General features: G+C 40.6%; 1 protein-coding gene across 6 annotated transcripts in view; it reads left to right on the forward strand.

Annotated features, from left to right (window-relative positions):
• The window catches only part of KANSL1 (KAT8 regulatory NSL complex subunit 1), a 175392-nt gene that overhangs the window by 18073 nt on the left and 139452 nt on the right, over positions 1–17867 (forward strand). The window contains exon 1 of one of the 6 annotated variants that reach the window (XM_023652339.2): positions 7879–8027. The exons of 4 other annotated variants lie outside the window; for them this stretch is intronic. The gene's annotated coding sequence lies outside the window, so the exon portion shown is untranslated. Of the gene's footprint in view, positions 1–7878; positions 8028–17867 lie in introns of those variants that run through there. One more of the 6 variants, XM_023652341.2, reaches the window with a different exon arrangement.

Consider the following 17867-nt stretch of genomic DNA (forward strand, 5'->3'; position numbering starts at 1 on the left):
GCCTCTACTCTTAGTTTTATTTTATTTATTTATTTATTTTTTTGAGGACGATTAGCCCTGAGCTAACTGCTGCCAATCCTCCTCTTTTTGCTGAGGAAGACTAGCCCTGAGCTAACATCTGTGCCCATCTTCCTCTACTTTATATGTGGGATGCCTACCACAGCATGGCATGCCAAGCGGTGCCATGTCCGCACCTGGGATCCGAACTGGCGAACCCTGGGCCACTGAAGCGGAACATGTGCACTTAACCTCTGCGCCACCAGGCCGGCCCTTTTAGTTTTATTTTGGGGTACTTGCTTTGTTACTTCATTCTGTTATGCTGTAGATGGCATCTAATTTTAGCATTCTTGGGGTGGTTTAGGCAAGCTTCACAAAAGGCTAGAAGAGAGTGGAATTGGAAGTATAAAGCACTAAAATTTTGCTAATTGTTCTCTTATTACTTATGAGCTTTGAATTTTTAATCATTTAAAATATCAATGAATAGAAGAGATTTTTCTTGGCTACCACATAGCTTATGATGGTGACAGTATTTTTTTCCAGAAGTCCTACAGTGTTTAGCATCCACTAGGCACTCAATAAATGTTTATGAATGAATGGGAATTAATGATAGGGTTTTAAGGGGATATCTAGTTTTATTGAAAATCAAAGAAAATGATTGAAGGCAGGACTACAAATGTTACTGTTGTCAAGTTATAAAAATTTAAAGCCCTACCCCAAATATTACCAGCAAGATCACATTTTGATATTGCCACCATACATGTTCTAGAAAGTGTGAGTAGTTCCCTACACAGAAGGTTTTTTCCCTCTTTATACCACAGAAGATATAGTTTCATTTAGTTATTTTATTTTTTTTGTTCTGCTAGTTCAAGTTAGTTCATTTGGGAAAAATTTTATTAGATAAATTTGTGTCTAAAAATTTGATTGTGGGAATTAATTTGGAATATGACTGAAAATACTGAATATTGTGTTCTATTTTTTTAATACATATATATTTTTTTTCCTTTTTCTCCCCAAAGTTCCCTGGTACGTAGTTGTGTATTTTTAGTTGTGCATCCTTCTAGTTGTGGCATGTGGGACGCCACCTCAGCATGGCTTGATGAGTGGTGCCATGTCTGTACCCAGGATCCGAACTGGTGAAACCCTGAGCCACCGAAGCGGAACGCACGAACTTAACCACATGGCCACGGGGCTGGCCCTATTTTTGTCAGTCTAATTTGAAACTGAAAAAAGATTACTGTTAAAAAAATTATATATGCTTTCCTAGTAAATGAGTGACAGAGATAAGCCAGGGACTTTAGCATTTCCTGAATTTCAGTCATGTTGTCAGTAGCTTATGGTCTCATTTACAATATTGTACCCATGACAATTTTTACATTAGATGTTGTCAGGTTTCATTATCTGTATAAAGGGGCTATGTTCAGGGGTTTTGGCATGCATATTTATCTATAAATGACCTAAAGCAGTGCTTCTCCACCTTTTCCTACAAAGTACTCTCAGGGTTTGGGGTTGTCCAGAGCAACTTGTCACAAAAAGGACATTCCTCTGAAAACTCCTCTATTTTGAACAAATGAGAATTTTGTATTTTGCTTTGTAATATATTTGTGTTTAACAAAAATGTATCTGATTTTACTACAATCTTTGATTAAACTGACACTCTAGCAGAGTCTCTCTCATTTTCTCAGTGGTTCCAGTTACTCCCTAGTCCATAGTTGTATGCTCCAGAGTGTACATGAGAATCCAGTTCAAGAACCCAGGAATTAGTGGATTAAAAAGTAATGTTCCAAGAGTGCTGTGCCTCTCCATTGGAGGGGACAGGTGGGCTGTCTCCCAAATCCCTAGGTTTGCTATGCCATCAGAGCAAGATTTTAGAAGTTGCATCTTAACTTTGGACTCAGCAACTGACTTAAAAAAATTTTTTTTTAATGCTTTTCGACTTGTGCTCCTGCTGCCTCCTTTTCTCTTTGAGTAAGTTTTTTCCCTCTGACTCTCTTTATCAGGCCTTCCACAACTTGGCTCCTCATATCTGCCTTGAAATTCTTCTGCATGTTTACCTTTAAGTTTCATTTGGAAAAGGAGTCAGGCAGTTTCTTGGTAAATTTGGGGCAAATTCTGACATTCAAGTTTATTATCTGATGCAGTGTTTAGGTCCGGGGCAGATTGCTTCATTTGACGTTGCTTCATCTGCACAATCAGTATATAAGAGCATTCCTTTTGTTATGTTTGGTCAGTTAACTTTTTTGATTAATTCTAATTATTTGAGAATTTTGAAATGTTCTATACTAAAGTTCAAAGTATTAGAATTAATTAAAATCCACCTAAATAATCAGTATAGTTTTCTGTTTGTTCATTTAACTTAACTCCTTGAGAAACTTTTAAAATATTCATATAGAGCCCTGGTTAAACTGCATGCGTTGGAAGTCAGTGCTTATGTAGCTACGTTGAAATCTGGGACTGCAGAGGAGAACACCATCAATCTTGGATGTTAGATCTTAACATAGCTGATAGCCTGAGAGAACCTGACTTGTTTCTTTAAGTGATACAGTTGTATTCAGTTGAATTTTAGTGCTATCTTCTGAATTATCCCCAAATAAATTATTTCTAGATTTAGGAGTGCTTTCAGGGTTAACCTGTAACTTTAGTTATTGTTCTCATTACTAACACAGTTAAATCATGAAGCCTAAGATTAGTTTTTCTTTTCATTGAGTTATGGGATCACTTCTGTGGTGAGATGGTATGATAATATCTTTATGTAAATTCTGGAGTCTGTATCTCTAGTATGAGGAAGAAATTATCTTGTTTTTAGGTGGGATTGAAACTAAGGAATACCATGCATTCTTATAATACTTTGCCATTTACAAAAGTTTTTCACATGCCTGAAGTTATTTAATCTTATTGAAACTTTGTTGCTACTGGACTGAGTACCTAAGAATATATGGTATTTTGAATCTGTTGATACCTCCATTTAATGAAAAAAATAGTTCTGAGCTTTATAGTCATTGTAATCAGTGTGAGGATTTTCTTTTACTTACATTTGGCCAAACCTTGACAGTTGTGAAACTGTGAAATAGGTAGTATTGTGCGGGTTTCATGCCTTTATCTTGTTTGCACTTCTTATTTGCCAAGTGAGTAGCATGTTTCTGCTGGGAAGATAGAACCCTGGAAGGCAGGTGATGCAGTGGCAAGAGTGAGAATTGGAGGCTGACACCCTGATCCCAGCCTGTCCTTTAGCTTTGAGGCTTTGGGCAGTCTCCTAACTCTTCTTTCTTGGCCTCATTTTCCCACTAATAAAACTTGGAGGTTGAACTAGATGGCCTTCCATATTCCTTCTACATCCAAAATTCTTTGATTTAAATTTATTAACTTTGGTGCAGTTTATTTTGGCTTTCTACTTAATATTTAGCTAGTAAAATATTAACATGAGAGCATGCATCAATTTCAGTCAAGATTTTTTACGATATAATTTTAATATTGTCTTAGATTAATTTGTTCATTTCTATGATACCTGGAAGAGGGTCTTGAGCTTAATAGGTGCTCAGTAAGTTTTTGTTGAATAAATGCATTTAAATATTTTTAAATGTGGCTTTAGATTTATGATTGTAAATAATCCTTTTCAGAATTAGAGTATGTTTTTAGGGAGCTCCAAGTATTTTTATGTAGAGTGTTATCTGATTTTATGAATGAAAAACATTGTTTGCTGGAGTCTGTAGATCGGAATTTGAAGCTTGAATTAGGAAAGAGGTGCTGACCTTTACTTACCTTGTATTTTAACCTTTCAATTATTGAACTTTGGAAAATAGCTTAATTAATAATAATAACTTATGAGGTAGGCATTATTATTATCTCATTTTCACAGAGCAGAAACTGAAGCTTATAGGTTAAGTACTTTGCAAAGTAACACAACTGGTTAAATGATGGAAGCAGGATAAAATCTAGGGCTACCCTCAGATCTCATACTCTTAATTCTCACACTATACCTTTTTTCATTTATTCAGCAAATTCTTATGAAGTGTCTCCTTTTGTAAGGCTCTGGACTAAGTCCCTGGGATGCAAAAAGAACAAAAACTGCGTCCCTGTCCTTTTGAAACTAAATAGTTTTGGCTTTAGGACTTTCTCCTGAGTTAATATAATAATTGCTTTTTTTTTTTTTAAGTGCAAAACAAAATAATCCCTTGTCCTTTTGTGATTAGTTTGGACATTTGAAGTACTGAATTTGTGACAGAATATTCTACTTAGAAATACTTGGCTTGTTGATGGTGGTGCAGTTAGAGAGTGCCTTTTTGGAATGTGTTTATTGTATAAACTAGAGTAGTAAATCTGAAGTTGGAATAACCATAGTTCCTGCCTTTGAGCACTTTGAGGCCAGCGTCAGGAGGTAAGACTGATCTATGAAAACAATCTCAGAGGAATTACAGAGAGCATTTAACCAAGAGGAGGGTAATATAGTGCCAGTTATCAACACTGTTGTTAAGTGAAGCAAGTAAATAATAATGGTGGTGTGGTGGAACATATCTGGAAGGGAAAATAAGTTGGAGGTGGATTGGGGGAGAGGAATGAACAAGGAACAATGGTGAAGAGGGATGGTCCTCTTTTTCTAGGTAGAAAGAAGACATAGATAGACACGGATGGGTATAGAGTTGTGTATAGGAGGGAAGGGCCTTTCTGAGGAATAAATAAGCTTATATAAAATATGACTCATAAAGTAATATAATACAAATACTCTAAAATATGAGAAATTAATCAGTATGTTTTTGACTTCAGGTATAGGAAACAACTCAAATTGGCTTAAACAATTACATGTTACATGTAGCTGGAAGTCTAGAAGTTTTGTAGATATCAGGATTGTGTGATATAATGGCTTAATGCTGTCACCAAGGATCAAGGTTCTTGCCAACTCTCCACTCTGCCTGCTTTGATGTTGGTGGCGTCTTCAGGCTTGCCGTAAGGTGACTGCAGCAGTTTGAGGTGCCATGCTCAGCACTGTCTGAGGAAGAGGCACTGTTTTCCTTGTCTCCTCTTCAGAATAGAAGTTTTTCTCACAGTTCTCTCTTGGAGGCCTTCTGCTCATGTCTCATTGGCCAGGATTAGGTTCCATGCCCATTCCCAACCAATCCTTGGCAGAGAGAGTGGGTTAAAACTAATCCATTAGGATAGAGTCGATATTGGAGAGTCACCCACAATGGCTATTCCAAGAGTGATAGGAAAAGTGAGTAGTATCTAAGTGTTTATTTCTCTCCCTAAAATTTTTGTCTCTTTAGTGGCTCACCTTTGTATGCCCTTATTGGTAAAAATTGATGCCTAAGCAGAAAGACATCTGATTTGAGATAAGAATGTAAAACAGGTTGACTGATTTAAGTGCCATAAACACTGTGAACTCCTGACTCTTGGGCTGAGCAGTGAGAGAAAGGGAAAGTTTGAATCTATTTTTCCCCAAAATGCATGTTTTAAAATGAGCATTTCCACCTTTTTCCTAAACCATTGAAAAAATGTATCTTATAACCTTGGTTATTTGGGGGCCTAATTAAATCTGGCCATTGAGTTTTAAGAGTCGAGGCAGTAGTAACATTAATTATTTTGTGGTAGGTTTCTTTGAACATAATATTTAAGTGTATACTGCAAAGGGCTTTCCCTTATTTGGTGTTTTCATTCTGCTCATTTAGATTTCAGAATCCTCAGATTAGGGCTCTAGTTCGCCATCTGTTGGTCCTGGAATTGTGTGTTTAACACTCTTCTGCTATATTTTGTAGAATTACTATTTATGTGGAGATATGTGTGTGTACATTTTTTAATTAACTAAATTTTCTTCCCCAGAATTATAAATTAAAAAGCAAAGACTAGGATCTCTTTTGGATATGTATACAAATATGTATACTTGCTTGCTTTTGATATCTGAGAACCATAACTATGATTGAGAGTGTGATTTTAAGAGTACAAATGAAAACTCACGGAAATATAGGTGCAGATGCTGTAGAGCTGGGGAGTTAGTGTAACTTTGTGGGAGGACTAAAACTGTGAGGGTGTTTTTTTGGCTAGCAGAAGTGACGCATACCACCGGATATTGGTTCTGGTAAGCCACAAAACAGTATTGAGCATTTCTCATCTTCCTTTTTGGTAGTATAACATATCCTTTTCATCTGCTGAATTTGATGATTTAATCGTTGGAAACTTTTTTCTTCAGTCATTTAAGGTAATATTTTCATGAATTCCAGAGTTCCTTTTTAAATCAAAGCACTGAATTCATCTTTTGGCAACTTTTTCTTTAGTTTTAAAGGATGGTGGAATTATAATTTGTGTAAATGTTACACTTTGTATTTTATTGCTGAATTTCTTTAATCTAGAGAAAGTTTCATTATTTTAAAGCTCCGTTTTGGGAAAGGAATAAAATACTGTAGTGACACACTGATCATGAGGAACGATAGTATCACCGCTTTAAATCAACTCTGGTAGGAAAGTGGGAAGTTTGATTTTGTTGTGAGATTTGGGTTTCTCTATGGAGTTCTTTGTTAAACTTTTAGCATGGCAGTGAACTTCCTTTTGGTGGCGACAGGAAGCATAAATACTCATTGTGTAATGCCATTTGCCTGTTTCGGCGGATCTGCCAAGCCTTGACACCCAAGACAAGACGTATGCTTCTTACCGAAAACTACAGTTCCCAGCGGGCCCGGCGCTGGTGGGCCATCACTTCCCCTGTCGCTACCGGCTGCCCCTTCCCTTCCCGGGCTGGCCCGGCGCGGTCCTTGGCCCGCGCCTGCGCAACAACGACGTGCGCCTTTTTTTTTTTTTTTTACCTTGGCGGCTGCGGAGCGCGGGGTTGGGGCGAGTGCCCAGGCATGCTGCAGTGTACAGAGGCAGGCTGCTAGGACAAAGGGCGGCGGAGAGCGCCTCCCTGGTCAGGGAGCCTGCCCCCGCCTCAGCGCACGTTTAGCTTGGTAGTCTGGCACCCGCGGCAGTAGCCTCTTCACTACACAGTGCACACAGTTCCTCGCTCACGTCCTCTCGCTCCGCCGCGCCAGCCCGTCTTGTCCCTCGTAGCGGGCGCGCGGTCCCGCCAGCCCGGGCGCGGAGGGAATGTGACGGCGTCAGTGCCTCAGGTTAGCCTCACCCCGGCATGAGCAAGGGCCCGCTCCCGCCTGCCGCAGTGCCGCGTGCCGCCGCCGCGCGTCCGGGAGCAGCTGGGGCCCGGCGCGGCGGCCTCCGCAGATGGAGGTGCAGAAACAGCGGCGGCGGCGGCGAGGAGCCATGACTGAGGCGGCGGCGGCCGCGCCTCCTGGCGGCCCGCGGGGGCGGCGCGGCGGGCGCCCCCTGGCGGCGCGCCGGGGCGGAGCGGCCCTTCGCCGCCGCAGCCGCAGCCGGCGGAGGCGCTGCTGTCCCTCCTCCCCGTGTCCCCGGCGCTCGCCCGCTCGCTCGCTCGCTCCATTCTCCCTCCGCTTCAGATTAAAGGGGGGGAGGGAAAAGGAGCTCGGCCGCCATTTTCCCAGTGCCGCCGCCACCGCCGCCACCGCTCGCCGAGCCGGCGGGAGAACCGAGCACCGTAGCGAAGCCGACTCGTCTCGCCGCGGCGGCGCGGGGGGCGGCCGGAGCGCGCTCCCCGGCCGGGAAGAGGCGTCCGGGGGTGGCGGCCGGGGTGCGGGCTCGGGCTGCAGACGGCGGCGCTTGTTTGTGCGGGGCGGGGGGGCGGCTTCACCCTCTGCCCCCGCCCGCCCGTCCTCCCGGCCGGGCTGCGGTCCCCCGCCGTGCCCAGGCCCCACCGGAGCCGAGGAAGGCCGGAGAAAGGGCCCGAAAGAGAAGAAAAAGCGGCCGCTCCCTGCCGCCGCCGCCTTCCCCTCCCCCTCCGCCTCGCCCCCCCCGCCCGGAAAGTCAGGGCGGCTCCGGGCGCCGGGGGGGAGGAGAGCGGCGGGCCCGGGCCGGAGCCGCCGCCGCGCGCCCCCGCCCGCCGCCGCCGGCCCTCGGCGCCCAAGCCGGGGGCTGTTTGCAAACTGCGCCCATTTTGTGGGGCTGAATCCGCCCGGGCTACGCTCCTCCATCACGTGGTAGGTGCTGCTGCTGCTGCTGCTCCTCTCCTCCTCCTCCTCCCGCTGCCCTTTCTCCTTCTCCTCGCTCTTTCTGTGGCTCCCATTTCTCCCTCTCTTTGTTACTTGTAACTGGAAAGGCAGGGCAGGGCAGGAAAATTCTCCGGAACTTTAAATGGCCTCTCCGGGCTTCCCCGCTGCGGGTCCGGGTCTGGGAGTCGCCCCAAGGGCGGGGGTGTGCGGGGGCCCTTCCCCACCAGCTGCCGCCTTCTTCGCCAGCTTTTCCTTTGGCGTTCTATTTAAAAATGCGGCCTTAACACCATTTATTCCCGTAAAAAAAACCCGAAAACAAACTCTGGCTCTCGCCTTGAACTTCTCTTGACTGCAAAAGGCCTTTCTCTGCTCGAAACACACATCTTGCGCGTTTCACGGTGTGTATCACAACTCTGATTGTGTAGTGAGATGGTTGTTTCATTTATTTATTATTTTTGCTGCCTGTAAATTGAGGTCACTTAGCTTTTCAGATATGGTCTCTCTCAGGCGGACGTGTTTTTTTCTTTTCTTTTTTTTTAACTAAAGAGGAAGAGGCATTTATTTGCTTTTAAGTGAGTTTGGGGGGCCTGTTTTCCGGCTGACGGTCTTTTGATTCTCAGCAAATAGTTAGATTGTTTTCCCTGCGATAAACAAACCCTATCCTTATGTTTTACTTAAAAACCCTTTTGTTTTCCATTGTCGGGATCCCAGTGTGGTTTTTTGGGAGAAACACGTTACTTAACTATCGCTTATTGATTGCCTTAAGGGAGAAGGGGTGACATGGCGCCACTTTAAATTGCTCTCTTTCCTCCTCCTCCGTTTTTTTCTCCTTTATTGTGGAGGTCACTGGAGCATTTTTCGTGACCTCTTAATAAAACTGTACTTAAGATTGTTAACAGTACAACTCGTAGGGCTAGAGTTTGGGACCTTAAGGGTCTGGAGACTCGAATCCTGAGGTCCCCAAAGTTCCGAGAAATCTCCCTAATCCTCCTGCCTCGCCTCCCTCCCCTCCATTCACAATCCTGGTGTTGCCATCTCCTTTGTCACGTGGCTAGCAATCGTGTTTTTTTGTTTGTTTTGGGGTGTGTGTTTATATTTTTTAATTGTAGCCCAGAAGAGCCTTACCCCTCCCCATTGGAGAGATCTAAACGTTTTAGGTGTTTTAGTTTTAGAGTCGGAGAACGTTTATAATAAACGATAAAATTACATAATCTTTGCCTTGCATAATCATGATATAGTTATAGATTGTTACTGAACTTCATCTCTAAAGCACTTTGAAGTATGGAAAGTAGTACATTGGAATGTGTGTTCCATTTTTCTGAATAGTCTGTAGTTTCTGTTTTCCCTGCTTTTTAGGTCGTTTAAAGTACCACTATTTACAAAGGCTTAAGTGGGTGTGTTTTCCCCTCCCCCCTTCTATAGGATATACTTGGTTCCTTTTCTAACATCGTGTCTGACCAATTTAGAAATTTTCAATTGTCTGCAGGCGTTGTCAGTTAAAACTGTTTTTCTTTTCTCCTAACGACAGTGACTACTTCTGAGTAATTGTTTTTCTACCTAAAGTTGTTTCATTACGTTTCTGGTGTGGAGAATTTTTGCTCTTAATCCTATAGGTTTAGAAGAATGCTGTTCTATTATCTGTTTCTTCATACCAGTTTTCCCAGTAATTGAGTAAATTCATATTTTATAAAATGCCAAGCACATTTCTCTGTTCTTTCTACATAGGTTTTTAGTCACTTTTCCAATTAAGAAAAAATTGTGAGTTGAGAAACATTAAAAAAAAAGTAAATATGAAATGTAGCGATTCTTAAGTATGCAGTGATTCAGTTCCTCTTAACATGTATATTTTCAATGGTTTGGGCCTTTTTCTTTGCTAACAGTTACATCATGTCATGTGATATGTGCAGTGTGATGTGTAGTTCTAAAAATAAGGCAAGGTAAAAATTCTCACCCTTTGGGAATTTAAAAAATGTATTGTAAATGTGGGATAAGTATCCTCAGTCGTGGAATTCTGATTTTGATTTCTACCAGGTTTATCCAACAAAATATGCAATTCCTTTGACCTTTAGCATATTTGTTGTATTTGTTAGTGATCTCATTTGAGGTGGTTAATTTTTTATTTCTCAACTGTGCACTACTTGGAGGGGAACATTAGGTGTGAGGACGATTCTTAACATCTGTATTATGGTGAAGATAGTTGGTGTGTATTGACTGCCTCATTTAAATATGTATAAAATAAGTATTTTTGATCTGTGTCTGTAGACAGTTGAAAGAGTGATCAATTAAGTATTGATAGAGCCTTGAGGTGGGGTGGGGTTTTGGTCCTTCCACCTGTGTGAATCTGTTGACGTGAAGTATTTAGAAGTGTTCCTGCATCTTTCCTGAAAGCCTTGTTCAGAACATTAGTATTTGACTTTTGTGCTTTACCAAAGTAAGATGTTAAATTTTTGTCTGATTTTCTTTCTTCCTACCTACACACGTTATTTCTGTGTTAAACCTGCGGAGAATTCTTTGATTCTTAGCTGACTTATCATTATCCTGTTGAGGAAAATTCTGGAAGCTAGCAATGAGTAAGCCTTAGTTCACTTTTGAACTTTTATCAAGGTGAGAAGAAAGGAAGACAACTCTATTCCATTTTTTTTTCTTCTTCAGACACTGCCAGTACTCTTCCATCTCTAGTGATGCTACACTATAGCCAGTGTCTCTACAGCCTCTGGATTTTATTAGATTGACCACAGAGTTTAATTGTATTTTAAAGTGGATAGCAAGTTTTAGATTTGTTCTGTTTGGTGTAACCTGACTCACGTAGTCTGTGAACATAGGACCATTGTGATTGGTGATGCTGGTTTGAGAAGGTATTCTAGTATTGAGCGGTTCTAGTCAGGAACTTTTGCTACTTTGTTATACTGGAAAAGCAATTTTTAAATGTTGTGGAAAATGTACTAATCCATATCGGATTTTCTATACAGTAGTTGGAAATACTGCGTTTAAAGAGTAATGCTTATTCTTCTTATATTTAGTCAGCTTCCTTGGGTTTGGTAGTGCTTATTTTTTCTTCTTGGTGAGGCCATTAAGACACGGAAATTAAGTGACTTCCTTCCTGAAGAGAGAGAGATTTTTTAAATTAATTGATTTTTTTTCCCCCAAAGGTTCTCTTCATTGCCTTGAGTTTGGAAAGGAGAGACCAGTGCAGACTAAGTATGTGGTCTTCAGTTGATTTGATTGCCTCAGAGCACAGCTCATCATGGAGTGGTTTATTTAGAGTTTTAAAGCACCTTTTCTTGGCCCTCCTCCTCTGTTTTAAGTTTCTGCCTTTGGTTAGACTGTTCCAGGTCTCAGGAAGCATCTTTCACAGTAGTGCACTTTTACTTAACCACTTGATGAAGGAGTACAGTGCAGTCGTCTTAGAGAAAACGGCCTCACACACCCAGCCTGCCTACTGTGTCAGCACAGAGAGTACTTGGACCATGTCCTTTCCCTGAAATAGGACTTTAACTATTTCTTGGAAATCTGTGTTGAGACTGGTTTTTGAGTCTTGTTGTTGCTTCTGAGGATTTATGTTTAAATTATAGTTTTTATCCTAATAAATTGCATATTAGCCTCTAGACATACTAAAAGTTCTGCAAAAATATTCTTTCTAGAGTGTAATTATTCATAACACAAAATAAGACTCTTTCATCAGCACTTCCCACTTCCCAAAATGGGAGATCAAAACTCAGTGAACAACGATGGGGCCAGCCCGGTGATGCATCGGTTAAGTTTGCACCTTCTGCTTCGGCGGCCCGGGGTTCGCTGGTTCAGATCCCGGGTGTGGACCTAGCACCAGTTGTTGAGCCATGCTGTTGCAGGCGTCCCACATATAAAGTAGAGGAAGATAGGCATGGATGTTAGCTCAGGGCCAGTCTTCCTCAGCAAAAACAGGAGGGTTGGCAGCGGATGTTAGCTCAGGGCTAATCGTCCTAAAAAAAAAACCAAAAAAACCTCAGTGAACAACAATAATGGTTAGAGAAGACAATATGGATTAGAAAAGACAAATATCCCACTCCACTAGAGGTCACCAACATTCGGAGGCCAGGAGAAGTGGTAGGTACGTGGTATCTTTGGGTGTCACTTGCAGATTGTGAGGAGAATTGTGGGTCATAAGGAAAAGATCAGTCTGAATGGTTAGTAGAATCATTATTAGTTATTAATTCAATTATCATTTATTCCTACATTATGCCATGTGCCTGTCCTTTAGGATGTGAGGTAAAATGTCTAGGAGAAAATAAGCCAATAAATATGATTTATCAAAATGCCTGGACTCCAAGATGAGCTGAAATAGATATTTTTTCTTTATGTGTTAAGCTTTTTCTTGTCTTTGGTAGAATAAAGGTAAAGCTAAAACGTAGAGTATGAGGAAACCTACTTCAAAGTAGAGAGCACAATTCATTTATGAATGAAGAAGAAACTTGGGTAGTCTGAAAGAAAAACTTAGTGATTGTATATGAGTATTTTAAACCTTTATGCCAAGAAGCTCTTCAAGGTGGAGACTTTTTAAATTCTTATTTTTCCATTAGGTAGCAGTGTCTGGCAAATAATACCTGTTTAATAAATGTTACTTTATGCAAGACTTGCTTTTTCAAGATTTTAAGCTAGCTCCGTAAAATTTTAACATTTGAATGCTCTGGCCTACTAGGGAATTAATTAACTGAGAATTGTTAAGCTGTATATTTTATTGTTGTTGACTGTAAAGTTGCCCTTTTTTCTTCTAGTTCTAATTTTTTTAGAATTACAGTTTCTTTCCATGCTTTTGCAAGTCAGGAAATGTAGGGTGGAGGTAAATTCAGTGCAGTTTTATCTAAATGTTATCAAAAACTTTGGTTCTTGTTACTTGAACCAGGAATCCCAAATGAGATCTCACTCTGAATTTTAAGTACAGCAGATTCTGCCCTTGTTTGGAAAAAGTTGCTTGATTGGCATCAAACTTAATGGAGTCCCTCACCTTTTAATTCCCTTTTTGAAAGGGAGCAGCTTTAGGTCAGACCTGATTAAATTCAGTTGGAGGGGAAGTGTTGGGGAATAAAAAAGATGAATAACAATTTTGTTGTTAGGATGTTAAACTGAAAATTGTTAAAAACTGATATCCAGACTTTTTTTTGCCACTTGCTGTTTGGCCTTTGTAATTCCTTTTAGCACCTCCACTGGAGGAGGGTGTGAAGGATAGAGGCGAAAAGCTAATTAGTTTAGTTTCTGATGTTTGTTGTTAGTATAGAGGCTTTTTAGAAATACTTAAAGGATAGAGGCAAAAAGCTAATTAGTTTCTGATCTGTGTTAGTATAGGGGATTTTTAGAAATACTAGTATGATAAGTTGAACTGTCAGGAAAGTTTCATTAAACTGTTCATATATTACCATGGCGGAACTGAGGATGTTTGAAGACCGTAAGCATATATCAAAAAAAAAAAAGTGCTGGTTTTTGCAGTTAGTGATTTACTGCTTACCTCCTAGTTTCCCCTTTGGCCTCCCATGAGAATGAAAGAAAGATGTTAGTATTAACTTTAACATTTCCCTGGCTTTGGAAAAATTAATTTTTTAATCATTAATTCAGTACTCTAAAGAGACAAGGTAGGTTTCAGTGAGATCTGTGGGATTTGGTCAAGGACCCTCCACTCCCACTCCCTGCTGCCCCCCATGCCAAGAATAACCTGTTTCCCTTTGACTTGCTTGGACTCTTCAAGAAGCCTCCGATTTTAGGATTGTTCAGAAACACTTGTATTAGAGTTTGTTAGAAAGAGATGGGATAAAAATACATCTTTTGCTCTTTAGCCTTTTGTGAGCTAGACTGGTAGGAAGTTTGAATTCAGTGGATAGAAATAGGATAGGCTAGAACTAGGATAAACACTAATGATTATTTTGATATGTAGTCATCCTTCTAAACAATTTGCTTATTTTTAAGCACAAATGGGATCATACTTGTTATGTGGTTTAATCTTTTTTTTTTCCACTTAGCTATATATCATAGAGATTTTTCACATCAACATATACAGTTCTCTTTTTTCAAATAGCTGCATAATATTCTAGTGTGTCTTTAAGTTTAGGGTGTTTTTTTTAACAATACTTTACTGAAAGAATTGTGTGTATATCTTTATGTATCTATGAAAATATTTCTGTTGGATGGATTCCTAGAAGTGCAGTTACTGGGTAAAAGTTTGGGTAATTGCATTTAAAATTTTGATAGATAATGCTTTCAAAAGGCTTATGTAACCAAATTTAATAGTTTAAAAAGTACAGTTAAAAAGTTTCTCAGAGTGCAGGTGCTTGGCAATATAAATGAGTGGAACTTTTGAGGTAGATGAAGTCTACGTCATTCAGATTCAGTTGATGCCTGCTTCTTGTTAGGTTGTTATCACTATGACCAGCATCCTCATTAACTTCAGAATGGATCTCCATCCGATGCGTTTAACGTAGAACACTCAGGTTAACTAATACGCATTGGTCCACTGTCTGCCAGGCACAGTGCTACATCTAGGGGATAGAGATAAAATAAGCCATAACCCTCCTTTTAAGAAGTATACAGTCTAGGGAAGGGGAGGACGGACAAAATTGAGTTCATATTACATTATGAGCTGTTGCCCAGGGTGTCATAGGAGTGCAGATAAGACCCTGGAGAGGAAGAGACCCCTAACTCACCCTGGCATGAAGGGGGAGTACTTGAAAGAGTATGTGACCTTGGAGCTGAACCTTAGAAAGAAAGTTCAGCATGAGCAAAGGTGCAAGGGCCTGGAAGGGCCTGGAATTATAAATAAGATTCAGGTGGCTGAAATGGGGACAGGTTAGAGATGAAGCCGAGTGTAAAAAGAGGGTAGGTATATGCTGTGTGGGGAGTTTGGATTCTTACTGACCCTAGAGTCACTGAAGGATCTTAAGTAGGAGCATAACATGGTCAGATTTATGTTCCCCCCCACCTTCCCTCTCTTCCTGCTTCCTTTCTAGTAGTCATTTTGGTAGTGGACGCTAGATTGAAGGCTTGCTGAGACAGGAAGAAAGAAGAACAGTTGGGAGATTACTACTTCCTGCATTACTGTAGTACATAATGAGGCTCTGAACTAAGGTAGTGGCATTAAGGATGGAGTCAATGTGCCTGTCATTCAACCTGTTAAATCCTCCCTATTCATCCTTCAGAATTCAGCCAGAATGTCATCTCTTTCTGGAAGCCTCCCTTGACCCTTCAAGGCAAAACAGTGCTTTATCACCTGGGCTCACCTTTGCACCTAATTTCTACTTATCTTTGGCATTAATGAAACTGCTTTAATTCTTAGTGTCTCCAACATTAGACCATGAACTGTAGTTTTTCTCTTGCTCTTTTCTGGCATTAGTATATGTTTAAATGAGATATGATAGATGGTAAATCAGTGATTGGGATCAGGATTCACTCACATAGGGAATCTTGAGAGGCAGGAGTTTGTTTTGGATTTGTTGTTGGGGGCAGGGAATAGGTTTTGGATATGGGATGCCAGAGGTAGCTGTCTGGATGATGCTAGATGCTACTTATTCTTTAGCTTTCAGCTTAGATCTTATTTCCTCTGGGAAGCCTTGTGTGACCCCACCCACTCTCAGCCTGTGTTAGTCTCCTGATGTGCCCCTCACCCAATTCCCTGATCACAGTGGTGTCTCTTTATTGGTCCTTGTCATCCTTGTAGGCACTTAGTGTGGTGCTTTGAATGCTGTAGGCATTTTAATAAAATGTTTATTGGAGATAATCAGTTGGTATTCCCTCAGTGACTTTCCTCTAAAGACTAAACTTTGAAATCTAGCAGTTAAGGCCCTTCCAGTTTAAATCTACCTTTAAACTACCTAGTATAGAAGTTAAAAGCATGGGCTTTAGACTTAGAGATGTGAATTGGAAGTTTGCCTCTGCAGTTTAGTAGTTGCATGATCTTGAGCACATTGCTTAACTTCTGAACATCAAATTTCCTCATCTATAAAATGAGAATAAGAGTACTTGCCTTATAATGTTATTGTGAAGATTGAGAACATGTGTGTAAAAACACTTAGCACAGTGACTGACATAGTAAAAGGTCAATTAATGTTAGTGAGTAGTAGTCATAATAATAACCTATCCTCCAGTAAGAGGTATGATTCTCTTAGTAATTACAAAACTTTTTTAGTTAAGAAGCCCTCTTGGCATAAGAAAGTGTTAGGGACTGGGGTGGCGTGGCCCACATTCTTTTTTTCATAATAAAAATTTTGCCTCCCACTTCCTATTGTATTCCGTAACAAATCTTAGTTTGTTTCCATGTAAAAGAAATACTTTCCAGTGTGTCCCATAATGTAGCTTCTAGCGCTTGATGGCAAAATCACTACATAGCTGCTTGCTTTCTTCCTCTTCTTGAGAAGCTGTACATATATTACTTGGATCATCCAAGTTGTTCTGTGGGTCATCTCCCATATTCTTCCCCATTATTTTGTTTGTGTCAGTTTCTTGATTAGAATTTCCTCACCTTTCTCTGCTTAGCAAAATCTTAACTTATACTTGATAGGCCTACCTCACCAGGTCTTTTGACTGTTCTGTCCCAGTCAGTAAGTGCTTACTGTGTACCAAGCTCCAGATAAAGTTAGTGAGCATGCAAAAGAAGGATTCTAAAGAACTTTGCCTGTCTTGGAAATAGAATTAATAAATTGACAGTAATTAGGGAACATGCGGGTAATTTGAATTGAGTCATGGTGACTTTAGCTGCATTGTACAATTTAAACAGGAAGAAAGCGATGTGAATCTGAATAGTCTGGAAAAGTTTTTGTGGAGATGCTGTGTCTTGAAGGATTGATTAAGTTTTGGGACTAAGGGGTAGAAGGGCCTTCCAGGTAGAAGCAGCAGCACAGGCAGAGATTATGGAGTTGGTAATCTGGGGTGAGTTCTGGGTCCATGCTACCATGTGCACTTGCTCTGATATTATTTTAAGTTTCATCTTGGAGAATTTGGGCTCGTGAAAAAGGCACTAGGAGCTAATCTAGAGTAGAGAAATGAGCTGATAAAAACGTATGGAATGCATTGGAGGACTAAGGCGTTAGAAAACTGTTAGATAATTTCGGTGTGAGCTGATGAGGACGTGGCCTGGGTTTGGGTTCGTAGTATTAGGAACGGAAAGGATATACCAAACCTGAACAGCTTTATGAGAAATAAATGGAAGAATTTCATCATAAAGGAGATGAGTTATGAAGGAAAAAAGAGCCTCCTCTTCAGTCTTTAAGAGCCTCTACATTTTGTTTTTGTCACTTATTTGGCCCTTCTGCAGACTTCAGCCCCTTCCAGTTTCTGGATTTAAGCTTGGAGGAGAATGACCATTCTACTGTGGTGACCACCTTAGTTGAGGTTCTTGTTGCATCCTGTCTGGATTATTGCAGTAGCTTCTTCATTGCTCTTTGCCTTTTTACTTTCTTTTTATCTTAGCCAACTGTTCTCACTAAAGCATTGTTTTGATGTGTCACTCTGCATTTGAAAAACCTTTAATGATGTTCTTCTGCCTTTAAGTCTGGGTAAAGGCTGTCTGTTCAAGGTTGTCCATTAATCATCTGGCTTCAAACTCCTTTTCCACCTTTTTCTATATGTTTTCTCCATTAAAATATACTTTATATTTCAAGCAAGTTGATCATTTCTTTTAACCTGCAGGATGTCCTGTTTTCCCACAGCCTTGCCTTTTCCCATGCCATTTCCTCTTACTGGAATGCCACGTTACTGTTCTCTTGCCATAGCCTTTTACATAATGAAATTTTAGATGATTTTCAAGTTTCAGCTGAAATTTTGACGGCTTCACGGATACTTCCCTAACCATCCTTCCTCCTCCTATTTCTT

Source organism: Equus caballus, chromosome 11, assembly GCF_041296265.1.
Source record: "Equus caballus isolate H_3958 breed thoroughbred chromosome 11, TB-T2T, whole genome shotgun sequence".
In the NCBI taxonomy this organism is placed as follows: domain Eukaryota; kingdom Metazoa; phylum Chordata; class Mammalia; order Perissodactyla; family Equidae; genus Equus; species Equus caballus.